This window comes from Rhinatrema bivittatum, chromosome 2 (genome assembly GCF_901001135.1).
Source record: "Rhinatrema bivittatum chromosome 2, aRhiBiv1.1, whole genome shotgun sequence".
In the NCBI taxonomy this organism is placed as follows: Eukaryota; Metazoa; Chordata; class Amphibia; order Gymnophiona; family Rhinatrematidae; genus Rhinatrema; species Rhinatrema bivittatum.
In genome coordinates, this window is record NC_042616.1 from 582,803,083 (window position 1) to 582,820,741 (window position 17,659).

At 41.5% G+C, this 17,659-nt stretch overlaps 1 protein-coding gene across 6 annotated transcripts in view; it reads right to left on the reverse strand.

The window, feature by feature from the left end:
- ARHGAP28 (Rho GTPase activating protein 28) overlaps nucleotides 1-17,659 on the reverse strand; it is a 547,343-nt gene that overhangs the window by 221,459 nt on the left and 308,225 nt on the right. Inside the window, exons 1-2 of one of the 6 annotated variants that reach the window (XM_029591033.1) lie at nucleotides 8,528-8,634; nucleotides 5,555-5,608 (exon numbers count right to left, since the gene is read on the reverse strand). The exons of 4 other annotated variants lie outside the window; for them this stretch is intronic. The gene's annotated coding sequence lies outside the window, so the exon portion shown is untranslated. Of the gene's footprint in view, nucleotides 1-5,554; nucleotides 5,609-8,527; nucleotides 8,635-17,659 lie in introns of those variants that run through there. One more of the 6 variants, XM_029591034.1, reaches the window with a different exon arrangement.

Here is a 17,659-nt window from a genome sequence, read left to right on the forward strand (position 1 = left end):
TATGAATATGTTAAACAGCACCATTCCTAGGAGAGATCCCTGGGGTCCGCCAATATTTATCTTTCACCATTAGAAAACTGACCATTTAGTCCATTTCCTGTCTTTTAACCAAATACCAATCTATCACAGAACATCACCTCCTATCCCATGACTTTTTAATTTCCTAAGGAGATACTTTATTAAATGCCTTCTAAAATAGATACATTATAGCATGGCTGGTACGATATAGACAGAATATAAGTATTTTTAAATAAATACATACATACATATGTGCTGTCATATGTATCATGTTTCAATTAGTGGATGCTATTTTTTAGCATGAACTAAAAAATTTAGGGCCGGATTTTAAGACATACGCATGAGTGTAGATTTGTGAGCGCAACCTGGCGCGCACAAATGTTATAAAATCCATGGTTGGCACGCGCAAGGGGTGCACACTTGTGCACGCTGAGCCCTAGGGAAGCCCCAATGGCTTTCCCTGTTCCCTCCGAGGCCACTCCAAAATCGGAGCGGCCTCAGAGGGATCTTTCCTTCCGTCCCCCCCCATCTTCCCCTCCCTTCCCCTACCTAACCTGCCCCCCAGCCCTATCTAACTCCCCCTTACCTTTGTTAAATAAGTTGCGCCTGCCTTTGGGTAGGAGTAGGTTGCACACGCCGGCCAAATGCCGGCGCATGATTCCCTGGCACAGCCACCATGCTGGAGGCCTAGGTCCCACCCCCGCCCCAGGACTGCCCAGCCCCGACCACTCCCCGCCCCTTTTTTCTAGCCCCAGGACATACGCACATCCTGGGGCTTGCGAGCATCACTGGGCCTATGCAAAATAGGCTCGGCGCACACAGGAGCGGGTTTTCGGGGTTACGTGCATAATATACGAGCGTAACCCTTTTAAAATCCTCCCCTTAGTGCACATTAAAATAAACCACATAATACAAAATGAAAACAAAGAAAATAACAAAATTAAACCCAAAATGAAACAACATTTTTTGGTTGTACATACAATATGTCACTATGCTCACCCTTATCCACATTATTATTAACACTTTCAAAACACTTTCTAATATAACGGTAAGGCAAGATTTCCTTTTTCTAAATCCATGTTAGCTCTTCCCTATTAGACAAATAGCTAGTCATTTTGAGGTCCAAATTTAAAAGCATTTAGTTGGCTAATCTGAAGTTATGCAGCTAAATTGAATTCTAGCTTGCTAATAAGTTAGTTGGCTTGAATTTAGCCAGATAAGTTAGGGGCATGCCAGGGACATAACTGAGAGGAGTTGAGTCAGCTGGCACCAGCTAACTCTGATATTCAAAGGTAGCTAATTAACCCCTAGATTCATCATTTTGCTATATTTATTTATAGCAAAATGATGAGTCGTGAAAAAAAAGGGGCGGGGTGATAGTGGGCAGCCGTTCGTATCGCGACGTGCATTTTTGCCTGCTGTGGTTCCAGCCACGCTGCCCACTAATGCCCCCATAGTGCCACACCAAAAGGTGGTGTTATTTCCAGTGCTACTGCCAGCAATAATGTGTAAAACATTATCACCTGTAGCAGTAACCGGAAATAATTTGTTTTTGCCGGCCCAAAGCCTACCCTAACCACTCCCCTTTCCTGAATTTAACTATTACCAATGAGATGCGGTAGTTATTGTGTTTTAAAGAATGACCCTATAAGTCTGGTTGGATCAAAGACCTGTCCTTTAGTGAGCCGGTTAACTATAAGATGACTGGCTATATTTAAGAGTGCAGCTCCAATGTTAGCCAAATAAGTTTATCCGGCTAAGGCTGAGATTCATCATTTTGCTATAAATTTCGCAGGCCTAATGCCTGTGATAAGGCATGGTTAGGCTAACACACATTACATTTATCACACCCTGCATTACTAGGAGAGGGAGAGGGGGGGAGACAGAGAGACTCATAAGATTCTCATAGAAGTAAACTTAGGATGGTCAGGTAGTAACTGAAGGTGAGGTTTTGATGGTGGTCTAGGGTTTGGGGGCAGTTTTACATGCACTTCATAGGTACAGACAGCACAGTATAAATTCGTGAAGATTAGATGTGATTTGGAATGAGGAAAGGGACACAAAGATGAGATCTTTTCATTGTACTCTTGACCTAGTTTGACACACTCTCTACCTAGCTGCTATCTCTGGCTTTGGTCACCACCATGTTGCATTTTTTTCATTATCTTCAGATCAGATGTGATCACCCCAATTTATCTGATTGCTGCACATCAGAATCACTTTAGTACAGAAGTTCTGTATGGATTAATTTATTGGGAGCTTGTAAAAACCTACTCAACAAGTTACCTAATATCTTTTAAGTCTATGCCTGACAATAAAATCTTTTCTGTTTACTTAAGATGTAATAATTTTCATTCCTGCACTTGCAAGTTATATGATAGATGCATATTTGGAATTCAAATGTGGGACAGAGTTCAGTAAATAAATGTAAAGGAGATATTTAAGGTTTTTATAAAATGGTTGTTACTTTAGGATCCTCAGGTAAATGAGCAATAATCAAGAATGATATTTCACTTATATAGAAGTCTATCTATATTCAATGTGTTTGTCTAGCTAGATTTGGCCCTTAGCCAATGGCAGGGATTTTAAAATCCCACAGGTCTGACTGCCCTTGACATAGCCAGATATTTTTATCTGATAAAAACTTATCCAGCTTTGTCAGTGGCGGTTGGGGAATTCGGAGGCAGAGCACCGTTATCAAGATAAGGTAGCCAGATAACTTCAGGACAGCTGAAGAGCAGTTCTAAAGTTAGCTGGACTCTAAGATAACCAGGTATATTCACCAGCAGGCCTGTTCCTCTGAATATCCTAGCTAAGTTAGGTGGATAAATTTATTCTATTAACTTTTCTAGCCAGCTAGCAGATGGATTTCACAGTATAGTTGTTTACTAACTCCCTGGGGATTAGTAAACCTGCGGGAGCTTAATTTAGGAAGCTTTTTGGATGTTTTATCAGACCACTTTTACAATGATATCTCTCAGCATTTCATAGTTGTTAATGGAACATACTATTCTTAACAAAGAGGTTAATTATGACACATCTAACTCAAATAAAGACTGTCTAAGTGTACTTCACTCTGAAAGCAATACTATAAAAAGCTAAAAAAAACCCCACATTTTTTAAAAGAAAAATGACAAATGTTTGCAAAAGATCACTCATTTTCAAAAATGTTTGTATATGTGACAGAAAAGATCTGCTTCCTGAAGGTGAGCTCAGATCCCAGAACTGGCTCACTGCTTCACAAAAATTGATAAATCTGTTTGAGCTTTAGTATCATTGCACCTATTTTAGTCTAAATTATATAGCCAGCCTTTTTCATAAATGACCTAAGCTAAGCTGCAATTGAGCCATCTATTTAGGCGAGAATCAGAATCTTGCTATATTTGTTTTTTTATTGGGAAACAAGTTCATATTTCCCTATTACACTTACCAGGTTTCCCTTTCGAGATCTTTAAAATGTTGCCCCACATAGTATATTACTATAATTTCATGTAGTGTAGGCTCCTATGCTGATGGAACCATTAGCATGTTTATTGAGGGAACTGTTATCTTCCTGAGAGGATCTTTCAATGGCTTTACAGTTAAATCTGACTAGGAATGTCTTAGTCCTTTGCATTAAGATACCAGGAATATTTATGTTCAGGATTCATCAATCCCTTATGCTTAGACGCCTATGGGCATACCTGGGAACTTCTGAATTGTGGTCACCTTGAGATTACTGTTGATTGCGGGGTGGAGGAGTAAAATATGTATCAGTTTTCTCTCTTCCACCCCTCACTCCCATTAATTCACATTGGGGCGGATTTTAAATGCCCTGCGCACATAAATCCGGCCGGATTTACGCACGCAGGGCCCTCGCGTGCCGGCACGCCTAGTTTGCATAGGCTGCCGGCGCACGCAGAGCCCCAGGATGCGCGTACGTCCTGGGGCTTCGTAAAAGGGGCGGGAGGGGGCGTGTCCAAAGACCGGGGGCGTGTCCAGGCTTCGGGGGCGGGCTGGGAGGGCGGTCCCGAGTCCCCCGGCACTACGGCCTATGCCGGGGGATGATGAGGCGGCGCGCACAAGTTACGCCTGCTTCAAGCAGGCGTAACTTGTACAACAAAGGTAGGGGAGGGGATTTAGGTAGGGCTGGGGGGTGGGTTAGATAGGGGAAGGGAGGGGAAGGTGGGGGGATGCGGAAGGAAAGTTCCCTCAGAGGCTGCTCCAATTTCGGAGCTACCTCGGAGGGAATGGAGGCAGGCTGCGCGGCTCGGCGCGCGCAGGCTGCCGATTTTGCGCAGCCTTGCGAGCGCCGACCCCGGATTTTAAAAGATACGTGCGGCAACGTGCGTATCTTTTAAAATCTGGCGTACTTTTGTTCACGACAGTTGCGTGAACAAAAGTACGCACGCGCGTATTTTTTTAAGATCTACCACATTTTCTTTCCATTCCTGCTCACCATCACTTTTTCCCTCTCAAGAGATGACCTCTCCCCCCAGCATTCTTCCCCTTCCTCCCTCCTTCTCCATGTCCAGTACTCTCTTTGCTTCCACTCCATTAAGTCACTGCTCCCTGACTTCTGCACCCTCATTCTACCCTCAGCTGAGTCCCAGTTCCTGGAATTTCAGCAAGCAACTGAGTGCCCGATTCCTCAAGGTATTTTCCCATAGAAAAGAATGGGAGAAAAGCCTTAGTGAATCAGGGAATGAGTTGTGGGTGTGTTGCAGCCCCTCTCCATTTTCTCCCCATATACTGCCAGCAGTGTTTGCTGCAGACTCACTCACCCCTCCTCTCCTGTTTCCTGCAGGAAGGGGAGAAGTCAACCGAGAGGCCCGGAGCTTTATAGTATTTCTCTGGAGACTGGCAACTGATGAAAATTCCCTGAATCTCCGGGTGAAATCCAGAGAGTTCCCAGGTATGCTTGTGGGAACGAGAGCATGCAGTTCTGAGGTTGTGAATCTCCTTATGGACAGCATTTTTTCTGATTTAAATTATTGGACTTACTTTTGTGGGGAAGAGTTATGCTGCAGTGAACATATACTACTAGTACCAGTTTTGGAGTGGTGGTGTTGGAGTGTTGGTGGGCACGAAGAGACCCTATCATCTTTCATGCCCTATGAGAGTTCTGGGGTTCCTACTTACCCTGAACAAAAGAAATGATTTTGCTTAATATATATTGACCTTGATGCCTGGTGAGAAGGGTAAAGGAAGAGAAGAAATGGTACAACCAGGCCACACACTCCACCAAGAACAAAATGTTAAAATACCCTACAATTAGATGGGCCTTGTCTTTCCCTGACATTTCCTCTGGGAAATTCCCTTTTCGCAGAGAGCTATCCACACATGCTGCTGATTTTGTTATTACTACCAGTACAATGCATTGAGATTTGCTCCATAGTTTTACTCACTTGTTTGGTTACTAAACAAAAAGGGTGCAGGACTTTATGGGTGTGACTCCCAGTTTACTACATAAGCAATAATAATTGCAGACATTACTAACAGAACATCTGGAGTGAAATGTAGGACAGTCTATGTCCTGTTAGATTTGAGTACTCACCTTTCCAAATCCCAGTTTCAAGTAAGTTACAATCAGGCACAGAGGACTTGCAATCTAAGGGGAAAATATGCGGGATTCTTTAAGCTGCGGTTCTGAGTACCATAGTGTTGTCAATCTTATGCAATCTTTCACAGCAGCAAATCACTGCAAGGAAAAATACCATATCTGAAGCCACCATCAGTGGTCCAAGACCCCACCCCAAACCTGCGGATCTCACCCTCTCCCATACTCCTTGAGGTAGCCAAAGTTAAAAAATAGTTTTATGTTTATGTTTAAACGTTTTTATTGAATTTTAAAATTCACAATAATAGTAACATCACTAGGGGGAACAGGGCACTTGGCTCCCCCCAGTTTTATTTAGTTATTTTTAATTTTTATATACCGAAGTTCTTGTTGGAATTACAAATCACTCCAGTTTACATAAAACGATGAACTGCCCAACAGCGGATGGGGGCTTTACATAGAACTGTAGAACATAAGGACCAATAAAACCGGATGTCAATTTAACATAGTAATAATAAATATAATATAATATAATATGTACATACAATTTAACTATTTAACGTAGTAGAGATGACCTGTCAAATCTACCATATAGATACAATAAGAGTAATATAGTGAACTTATGGATTCAAAAATTGATTGAGCAGTTGTGGAGTCCTGATAGTAGGAATTGGTGAGATGTCGATAATTTAGGGATACTATTATTTAGGAAGTCCTCTTGTCTAAGTATCATTGAGAATCTGGGAAGGCTTGTTGGAAAAGCCAGGTCTTCAGTCTTTTTTTGAACTCTTGATGACTGGGTTCTAGTCTTAGATCTGGGGGGAGAGCGTTCCACTGGTGGGGTCCAGCTGAAGATAATGCTCGTTTTCTCAATGCTGATTTTACTTGTGGGACATGCAGTGTTCCTTTGTATGCGCTTCTAATTGGTCTAGAAGATGTATGCGGTTGAAGTTGAGTGCTTAGCATGATAGGAGCCAGATTGTATATTGCTTTGTGTACTATTGTGAGTATCTTATAGAGTATCCTATATTTGATGGGAAGCCAATGTAAGTTACGAAGGATTGGGGTGATATGGTCTTTTTTGTTAGAACTTGTGAGGATTCTAGCAGCGGAATTCTGTACCATCTGTAATGGTTTGATGGTGTTGAAGGGTAGACCTAGCAGAAGGGAGTTGCAATAGTCGAGCTTTGATAGTATGATGGATTGCAGTACGAGCCTGAAGTCCGAGAAGTAGAGGAGGGGTTTAAGTTTTTTAAGGACTTGCAGTTTGTAAAAGCAGTCCTTAGTGGTAGTGTTTACGAACTTTTTTAGGTTTAGATGGTTGTCTAGCCAGGCTCCAAGGTCTCTGACGTCGGGTGAGAACTTGCTATTTGAGTTAGGAGAGAGGTTTGATGAGGGGATCCTGGGAAACAATGAGCATTTCGGTTTTATTGTCATTCAATTTTAGGTTGAGGTTTGAGAGAATGTTTTTAATCGGCTGTAGGCATTCGTTCCAGTATGTGATGGTTTTTTCAAGGGATTCTGAAATCGGGAGAAGGATTTGTATGTCGTCTGCATAGAGGTAGTGTGTAAGCTTGAGGTTTGAGAGTAGGTGGCAGAGAGGGAGGAGGTAGATATTGAAGAGGGTGGGTGAAAGTGAGGAACTTTGTGGGACTCCTAGATCTGTGAGGACTGGATGCGATTCTTTGTTGTTTATTCTAACTTTGTAGAATCTGTTGCTTAAGAAGGACTGGAACCATCTTAGAGCTGTGCCTTTGATCCCTATATTGGCAAGTTGGTCTATAAGTATCGTGTGTTTTACCATGTCAAACGCAGCAGAAAGATCAAGAAGAACAAGCAGGTACGATTGTTTTTTCTCCAGGTTAATGAGGATGGTGTCATCCTCATTAACCTGGAGAAAAAAGTTTTGTGTGAAAAGGTTTGTGTGAAAAGTTTTGTGTGAAACACTATAGTTTTAAAAATTAGGTCTGCCCTGGCACAGGCCCTGCCCTCTCCCACCCAAAAGCCTTCCCATTTTTGATACCCCCTGGTCCTCTGACCTCGATGATCCTCCCAGGTCTTATCTTCCTAGCTCTGGTGATCCAGTGGGGTCTGAAGTGCGCCTAGAATTTCAGGCCTGGTGCCACCATTGTCAAAATGGATCTAGATGGTTAATGTCACACTTTTGCTCCTAAAACATTACATTTACTTTGGCTGCCTGAAGGGGAAGGAAGGGGTTAGCAGGTAAGACAGGGGGTCTCTTGAGACACCTGAGACACCTGGGTATTTTGGAATACTTTGTGAGCGGAGCAATTTCCTTCAGGCTGTTCAGGTCCTTTAAATGCAGTTCTGGGAGCATTGTGATGCATGTTCGCATCCCAATGCCCCAAGGAAAATTTAGCTATAGCTTTGAGTTATTATTATTATTCAGGCCAATATTCAGTAAGCCAGTTAGTAGACAAGTGATCCAACTAAAGTTAGCTGAATAACTTGTTCCAGATATTCAGTAGGACAAACATCATGGGGAATATACCTGCTTAAAGTTATCCAGCCACATGTGGCTGGATAACTTTAAAACCTAACCGGCTGTATGTGAATATAGCCAGTAAGGTTTTTAAGTTATCCAGCCTTATGTGGCCAGATAACTTTTTCCTTAACCAGACAAATTTAAAAGATATCTGGGTCAGTAGAAAAATGTAAAAAGTAAAGGGGCTTGTGGCCCAGTTCTATTCTGCTTCACCAGATTTTGCATATGGCCCTGCTGGGCCATGCACACCCTCCTACATTAATGAAAACTGTAGCATTCAGCCCCTCCCACCCCTTCCAAGTTTTGAATATGATCTTAATCTGGCTTCCCCTGCAGACCCTCCTACCCACTTGCTGTCCATATTGTGTGAGCCGCACCCCCCCCCCCCCCCCCCACCTCTCTGGACCCCTTATCTCACCCCTGATACTAAAAAATCTTAGGCCAGGAGAGAGGTCCCAACTCACCTTCTTCTGGCTCCAGCACTGCATCTGTCAGAAGATGGTCAAGAGGGAAGTTATCCAGTCACATAAGGCTCAGTCATATAAGGAAGTTATCCAGTCATCGCAGGCATTAGGGCCCTAACACCTGCGATAAATACCGCATTGCGAATTACATATGCAAATTTGAACATTTTTTCAAGTGGGAGGAGTTTGGGCGGAGTAAAAGAAAATGAGTGCTGCTTAACGTTGCGTGCGATAATGTAACATGCACTATCGCGGGTTTTAACACCGGAAATAACTACACCTTTTTTCTCAGCGTTATGCCTGTGATAGCTGTGCATTACGGCTGAAACGGGATTTTTTGCGGATCCCATTTCATGGGGGGAGGAGAGAGAGAGAGACTCTGAGGAGGCCCACATGTAAGTCAACTTTTTATACCATTGTAATAGGGGGCATTCTGAACTTGGGGTGAGGTGTTGGTGGTGGGCTAGGTTTTGGGGGGCAGTTTTACATACACAGTCAGAAGTGTGAAAAGCACAGTCACCATCAGTAAAGATATTAAATGATTTGGAGTGATGAAAGTTACAAAAAGATAAGATTTGTACAATGTACTCTCAACCTACCTATCAAGCTAGGTAGAGAGTACATTGTACAAATCTCATCTTTTTTAACCTTTCATCACTCCAAATCACATAAAATCTTTACTGATGGTGACTGTGCTTTTTATACCTCTGACTGTGTATGTAAAACTGCCCCCCAAAACCTAGCCTTCCAACAAACCTCACCCTGAGTTACTATTACAGTGATATAAATAGTTAACTTATATGTGAGCCTCTACAGAGGTTCTCTCTTATTTCCACAAAATTTATAGCAAAATGATAAATCTAGGCTTTAGCTGGTTACAATTGAAAATCAGCTAAGTTAGCCTTATGTTAGTCATATTCTAGAACTTCCCTGGAATGCCTTTTTTAAACTCCAGCTAAATTATAGATGGATAATGACCTATCTACCTATAATTTAGCTGGATAAATGGCCAACTATTTAAAAAGTTGCCATTTAGATGGCTAACTTGTGAGTTATCTGGCTAAATGGCTTTGAATATTATTATTGAATATTAATAATTATATTTGATATACTGCTTGTAGAACACAGACAAGCATTTTACAATATAAAACAGATATAATCAGCAAAAATTAAACATAAGCATAACAAAACAAAAACATTCTCAAACTGTCCCTTCAATATATATTAAGCCAGCCAAATCTTGTATGCCATGTGTATTACTTTGCAGTTGCCCACATTAAATTTCATCTATCATTTGCTTTCCCATTTGCCTAACATATCTATATCCCTCTGTAAACATCGGTTCACTTACACCACAGTTTCTTATCTGCAAATAATGCTATCAACTTCCCAATACCCCCAAAACATGAGTCCAATCCAAGAATTATGGATATAGATACCTGAAACAACTAGAAAAATAATTAATGTTGTACTGTCCTTTAGATAATTGGTAAATATACTAATAAGCAGTAATCCAAGAACAGGCTCCTATAAGACACCAGTGGTCATCTTATTCCAATATATGCTGTTAGCTCTTGTCTCCCTTTCAAACATTTCTTTATTTTCTGATATTTTTTGTAGTGTGGATATTCCTAGCATATCTGGTGTCTGGGAGATGTCCCTACGCTACCCAGCTCCCTACTCTTTTGAGAGCTGAAAAAAATGTGGGCTGGGAAAGCAAGGGAAAGTGTTTGCTTACTTGCCTTAAAATAATGGGACTTATGAATTTAGATGCAAGCCACATTATTTTATTTTATATCAGATTTGACTAGTAATGACTTTGAAATACCACACATTCTCTGCATTATGCCATTTCCCACACAGCAAAAGCCCTAGTGTAGTTTAGTAAATGACCTCCTAAATTAGTATCTGAGGCAGTAGAGGGTGAAGTGATTTGCCCAGAGTCACATGGGTGCTAACCACTCGACTCTTCCTCCTCCTCCTCTAAAACTGAGATTAGGATAACATAAACCAAGACCAAAGTGAAACAGCTGGCTAGCTCATGACGGTAATGGATTCTTTTTGGGGTGATTAATCCTTTTCTACTCTGCTTTATGCTTACAGCCTGATTTATCAAAGGCTTTTGCCTGGTTCATGCCAAATGGAAATCTTGATAAACTGGACCCTTAGTACATTATCCTATCAGGCATACAGTATGTTGTTTTCCTATACAGTAGATACATGCACACTGACAGTTCATATGCATTACTTACAAGCAAAATGTTATCACTGAAATATAATTTGATTCTCACTAAATTACAATTAGTACAATAAGAAATGTAAAATACTATATTTGGAAAATATATTTCCCTGTATATATCTTTTAGTACTGATATAAACTATTCAGCAATAGATTAAAGAGCCATGTACAACTTTTATAACTTTTGTAGAAAAGGTAGCAAGGAACTACTGCAGGTAACATAATTGTGGTGCTGCTACTGAAGCAAAGAAAAATCTCATGCAATGAGTCATTCTTTGGCATGAAGAATGCCAAGGGTAAATAATGCTCTGTTCCACTTTGCTTACAGTTATGCTATGGTGCTCCCACTACATTCAAGGAAATAAATAAATAAAGGTATACCCAGTTTCCCTGTATTCTCTTGCCCATCCTTGCTAGACACCACAAAGAACTTTGGGTTTATTACAAACAACCTTTATTTAAAGATGCCAAATCCAATGGTTGTGCAATCACCATCCCATCGGTAATGCTAAATTACAAAGGCACAAGCACAACTGTCAAGTGTCTCTTCATTGCTTGAGAAAAGAAGCAGATACAAGACAAAGGCATTTGACTTTATCTGGCCCTTAGCCAACCATGGTTATTAAGGTTAGGAAATATAATACAGTAAAAGTATGATGATAGCTCTTGAAAGCTCCTTACTCAGCCATCCACTCTTATGAATCAACAATTGCATGAGTGCATGTGGTAGAAGAATCTATATTTTTTGCAAAGTACAGTTTGGGGGGCTTTAAACTCATAGTTACTGTTTCAGCTTCTTGAACTACCGAGCAGGATTTTTTTTTTTGTAAGTTTCAAAATCATCGCAACTGACCTTGCTACTGTAGAAAAAAAACCACTCACTCCACATAATAATGAAGATACAGAGAAAATTACCCAACAAATATTAAACCGAAAATATATTTCCATGATATGGTGATTGAATTTCTGATCAGGATTTCACTTATAAACTTGCCATAATAATTATTGCATATAAGTGACCACTATAGACAAGCCATTGCCTGTAATTCTTTGCTCATATCTAACGTTAGAACATGTAAAATTATAAACAGATGGTTTTCGAAGCTTAGACTATGCTAAAAAAAACAAACAAAAAAGGATTATCATTCTGTTGAACATGCTATTAATGAATATAATGGAAAACAGCATAAACACAGTAAAAGCATCTCATAGTGTAAATATTAAGAAGTAATGTTCAAAACAGCCCACATAGCTGTACACACAGACTTTTTACTAAGGATTTTCAAAGTGAACTTGTGCTAATAAAAGTTCACTTTGAAAATTTGCAGGTATTGGCTTGGTAAGCGCAGAAGATCACTTATGTAAAGTTGCAGCTTCTCTTCAGAGGGTATAACTTGAGCATGTACTGTACACTTATGCATAACACCTTTTAAAATCACACAGTATGCATGTAAGTGACAGCTCTGCCCTAGCTCCGTCACTTAGAAGGCCTGTGCTCAATCTACTTAAAAGTGTATGCAAAACTGTGAGTATTTTTTTGCGAAGAGAGCCCCAGCAAATTTTGTATCAGACATTTATGTGCAAAAAACAGGTTTTATGTATATAGACAGCTGTAAAATGTTAAGACAGAATTAATAGTCACTTCTAGTAGTATAACCTTAGTTCTGACAATTATTTTATATTCGACATCTTGCATCAATTGTTTATTTTATAAAATAAGCAATTTTAGACATGTAAAATCCATCATATTTCCTAGAGATGAGGAAAATTAGGAAATGCAAAATGGATTATGATTGTCATTATTTCTTAACGCAACAACAAAAAGACCAGATACTGAAAATTCAAGTCAAAGGCTAACGCCATAGGTACATATTATTTTATAAGTGGAACCGCATCAGCAAGCCTGACAATGTACTGTGCCTTAGGCAGAGCTGTCCGGACTTCTAATCATTTGCAGTTATAGACAGGCATATTGATATGCTTCAAAGTAGATCTTTGTCAAAAGGATAGAAATGATAACATCCAACTGTGCCCTTATAAACAAATTGTTGAAGAGACCCAACAGCGGCCGGTGTTTCACAACACAAGCTTGCTTCTTCAGGAGTCAATGACAAAAGGATATTCTGAAATACACAATATAGAAGCAGACTTAATGTATCATGTAGAAAAAACCGAAAGTAGAACTACTTAACTTAATGCTTCGGCGTCGCCAACCTTTTCATCTGGATGAAAAGTCTCAAAAGAATTCAAGTAGTAAGGGACAGAGACTGCCGTGAACTGGTTGCAGAGTTAAATAGCCCGTGGTTTTTTGAGCTTGTTGACATCATGATGTCTAGCGTCTGGTTGCTATAGCAATGCCAAGTCAATCATAGCGATTAACAGGAAACAGTGGAGATTTACAGAAAAACAATTGATATTTACAGAAAAAACATTCAGTTCCAAAGCTGTATTGAGACCATCAGGATCCACTATTCCCAGACGATGTATCCATCATTGCTCGGCTTGAAGTAACAGAGTATCAAAATCTCCTCCACGCCAATGTTGATGAAATTGTTGTAAAACACAAACTTACAAATCATCAAAGGTGTGAGCATGTTCAATGCAGTGAGCAGTTAAGCGACCAGTGTTAATGCAGGAACGATGTTCGATCAAACGGGTTTTAAGAGCCCGTTTCATTTTTCCAATATACCATAAATTACAAGTGCACTGGATGATGTAGATAACACCGGTGGAGCGACAGTCTGTGATATTTCTCAGGAGAAAAGGAGACTTTTCGTCCAGATGAAAAGGCCTGCGATGCCGAAGCATTAAGTTAATTATTTCTACTTTCGGTTTTTTCTACATGATACATTAAGTCCACTTCTATATTATGCATTTCAGAATATCCTTTTGTCATTGACTCATGAAGAAGCAACCTTGTGTTGCGAAACACCAGCCGCTGTCGAGTCTCTTCAACCCTTCAATTTTACTTTATTACAAACCCCCCCCCCCCCATCATCCTGATCCCTCCCCAAGTCTTACTAAAAGCCCTGGTGATCCAGCGGGGTCCCGCGAGCAATGTCTCCCTCTCGGGCCGTCGGGCCTACCACGAATCAAAATGGTGCCGGTGCCCTTTGCCCTTATGATGTGACAGGGGCTACCGGTGCCATTGGTCGGCCCCTGTCACATGGTAGGAGCAATGGATGGCCGGCACTATCTTGTGCTCCTACCATGTGACAGGGGCTGACCAATGGCATCAGTAGCCCCTGTGACATAGTAAGGGCAAAGGCTATTGGCGCCATTTTGAATACTGGCAGCTGATGGCGCGAGAGCAGGAGATTGCTCCAGGACCCCCGCTGGACCACCAGGGACTTTTGGCAAGTCTCTGACCCCCCAAGACTTGTGAAAAGTCCCTGGTGGTCCAGCAGGGGTCCTGGAGCGATCTCCTGCACTCGCGCCTTCGGCTGCTAGTATTCAAAATGGCGCCAATAGTCTTTGCCCTTACTATGTCACAGGGGCTACCGGTGCCATTGGTCAGCCCCTGTCACATGGTAGGAGCACAAGATGGCGCCAGCCGTCCATTGCTCCTACCATGTGACAGGGGCCGACCAATGGCACCGGTAGCCCCTGTCACATTGTAAGGGCAAAAGGCACCGGTGCCATTTTGATTCGTGGTAGGCCCGACGGCCCGAGAGGGAGACATTGTTCGCGAGACCCCGCTGGATCACCAGGGCTTTTAGTAAGACTTGGGGAGGGATCAGGATGATGGGGGGGGGGGGCTGTAATAAAGTAAAATTGAAGGGTTGGAGTGGATTTTTTTTTTTTTAAGAAAAACTTGGGAGCACAACCCCAGTGTCCATGACCATGGCTGGGGGTACAGGTTTTTAATGGTTATGTTAATTGTTACACTAATAAAGCTACCGCCTTTATTGCAAAAAAAAAAAAAAAAGAAATGTGCCCCTCCCCCCTGCACTAACCCGAAAAACGAATTTTCCCCAAAGTTCAGGGAAAATCCGTTTCGGGGTTTGGGTCCCCCAAACTAGGACGAATTAGGCAATTTCGTTGAAATTGCCTAATTCATGATAAAAGAATGCACATAGTCCTTTTGTGAATTGCAAGCTGGTTAAAAGATAGGAAACAGAGAGTAGGTTTAAATGGTCTGTTTTCACAAAAGAAAAAGGTAAACAGTGGAGTGCCTCAGGGATCTGTAGTTGGACCGGTGCTTTTTAATATATTTATAAATCTGGAAAAGGGTATGACGAGTGAGGTGATCAAATTTGTGGATGACATAGAATTATGCAGAGTAGTTAAATCTCAAGCGGATTGTGATGAATTGCAGGAGGACCTTGCGAGACTGGAAGATTGGGCTTCCAAATGGCAGATGAAATTTAACATGTCAAGTGCAAGGTGATGCATATAGGAAAAAATAACCCTTGCTGTAGTTACACAATGTTAGGTTGTATCTTAGGAGTTACCACCCAGGAAAGAGATCTAGACGTCATAGTGGATAATATATTGAAATCGGTCCAGTGTGCTGTGGCAATCAAAAAGCAAACAGAATGTTAAGAATTATCAAGAATGGAATGGCAAATAAAATGGAGGATGTCATAATGCCTCTGTATTGCTCCATGGTGAGACCGCACCTTGAATACTGTGTGCAGTTCTGGTCACCACATCTCAAAAAGGATATAGCTGCACTGGAGAAAGTGCAGAGAAGGGCAACCAAAATGATATGGGGTATGGAACGGCTGCCCTATGAGAAAAAACTAAAGAAGTTAGGGCTGTTCAGTTTGGAGAAGAGATGACTGAGGGGGATATGATAGATGTCTACAAAATCATGAAAGGACTTGAACAAGTTAATATAAATCAGTTATTTACTCTCTCAGATAACAGAAGGACCAGGGGGCACTCCATGAAGTTAGCAAGTAGCTCATTTAAAAGAAATCAAAGAAAATTCTTTTTCACTCAGCACATAGTTAAGCTCTGGAGTTCATTGCCAGAGGATGTGGTTACAGCAGTTAGTGTAACTGTGTTTAAAAAAGGTTTGGATAAGTTCCTAGACGAAAAATCCATAAACTGCTATTAAGGTAATTAATAAGCAATAGTAGCTTGTGATTTATCTAATGCTTGCATACTTGCCAGGTACTTGTGACTTGGATTGGCCACTGTTGGAAACAGGATGCTGGGCTTGTTGGACCCTTGGTCTGACCCAATATGGCGTATCTTATGTTCCTTTGGGCCTCCTAGAGATTGATCTGGTCCCAGCTAGCAATCCCTGGAGGACCCTGATTGCTCCCGGAGCTGCAGCAGTCCAAATAAACCCTTCCTACAGCCTCCAAAGGTGATCCCACGGAATAGGAGGTTACACATATAACAAAGGCAACAATCTCCCTGTAAATTACCACCTTGCCATCTCCAATATCAATTCTGGGGAATATTCATGCTCTTTGTTATTTTCTATAAAATCTCCCTGGTTTTAATTTAAATAATCCTGAAATTCATGATTCCCATATAAATATGCCAGGAATCTCTACTGCCTGGGAAACTACTATATATTCCTCCATGTTAACTGAATCCTAATTAGGGCATAGTTGGATATTTCCAAGAGACCAATTACAGCAGCTACTGCTTGAAAAAAAAAATTAACTCATTGCCAAAAGATAATCAGTCCTGGACTGTGTCATGTACATGAGGTACATGTGTATAGTATAGTCTCTTTTTTAAGAATGTACACAATCCTCCATGGAGCTAATAAATGCAATCTCTCACATATACATGAAATGCCCTTATGCCTGTTAATTTTGTGACCTTGCGACCTTGAGAATTATCCATAGTAGGATCAAAGACAGTTGAAATCACCACCTAGTACCAAACTCTTCCAGTTTTTGAATTATTACAGCAAAAAACTGTGGGTCATAGTTATTAAGAACATAGATGTTGCATATAAACAATCATTTTTCCAAATAGTTTCCCTTTTACAATAACAAAACATCCATTATGATCTTTTTGACCACCATTTCAAACTTAAAGGGCACAAATTTGGCAACAAGCGTGCAGAATAGCAAGTGGGGTGTGGAGAAAGTAAAGGTCCTTATACAGTTTGGGTAGTTTTTAATAGAGATCGGAATCGGTTCTGATTCCGGTTCCGATTCACATCGTGTTTTTTTTTTCGTCCGGCCCGATCGCGGTTTTGTTTATCGGCTGAGCCCGAGCTGATAAACAAAAAACCCACCCCGACCCTTTGAAACTAATCCCTTAGCTTCCCCCACCCTCCCGACCCCCCCCCCAACATCTTTTTACAGGTACCTGGTGGTCCAGTGGGGGTCCCAGGAGCGATCTCCCGCTCTCGGGCCGTCGGCTGCCACTAATAAAAATGGCGCCGATGGTCTTTGCCCTTACCATGTGACAGGGTATCTGTGCCATTGGATGGTCCCTGTCACATGGTAGGAGCACTGGATGGCCCGCACCATTTTTAAAGATGGCGCCGGCCATCCAGTGCTCCCTCCATGTGACAGGGGCCAGCCAATGGCATGGATACCCTGTCACATGGTAAGGGCAAAGGGCCATCGGCGCCATTTTGATTAGTGGCAGCCGACGGCCCGAGAGCGGTAGATCGCTCCCGGGACCCCCACTGGACCACTAGGAACCTGTGAAAAATTTTTGGAGGGGTCGGGAGGGTGGGGGAAGCTAAGGGATTAGTTTCAAAGGGTCGGGGTGGGTTTAGGGATTATTTTTGTGTGCCGTTTTTCCCGCTCTCCCCCAAAACGATAAGAGAACCCCACGATCAATATCGTGGGGGTTTCCTATCGTTTTGGGGGAGCCCCCGATTTCTGACGATTTTGAAAATATCGTACAATATTTTCAATCGTCAGAAGCCCGATTTACATCCCTAGTTTTTAATACTTTATTCCAAA